Source organism: Tupaia chinensis, unplaced genomic scaffold (assembly GCF_000334495.1).
Source record: "Tupaia chinensis unplaced genomic scaffold, TupChi_1.0 Scaffold000062_1, whole genome shotgun sequence".
NCBI lineage: Eukaryota > Metazoa > Chordata > Mammalia > Scandentia > Tupaiidae > Tupaia > Tupaia belangeri.
The window spans coordinates 4248315-4248730 of NW_006159520.1; positions in this window are offsets into that span (position 1 = coordinate 4248315).

The following is a 416-nucleotide window of genomic DNA, read 5'->3' on the forward strand; positions in this document are numbered from 1 at the left end:
AAAAAAAAAACGGTAAAACTATTCGTACCATTTAAAAAAAAAATGGATATCTGATGGCTGCAGTGAGCTGTATGGGCCCAGCTGGGTTCTACTTTATAGTATGCTCTTTTTTCTCACTGGGGTTTAGGCCTAAAGTCAGACTTGAGTTCATGTATAGGTATGTGTCAGTTGCGATAACTATTGGATATATTGAGACTAATTAAGTTCACTGACAGATCATTTGGGGAGGGGGGAGACATGGAGGGCAATCGTTGATGCCAGGAACAATGTGGGAGGAGGATGGGTTATAACAGAGGGAGGGCGATGGGGAATCTAGGATGGCAAAACAAAAGGCAAGGGATGCAGGACATAAGAAATGGAAAATTATTTGCTGAGAACATGTATGTTGATGTGCTTGACTGAGCCAATGCACAGTG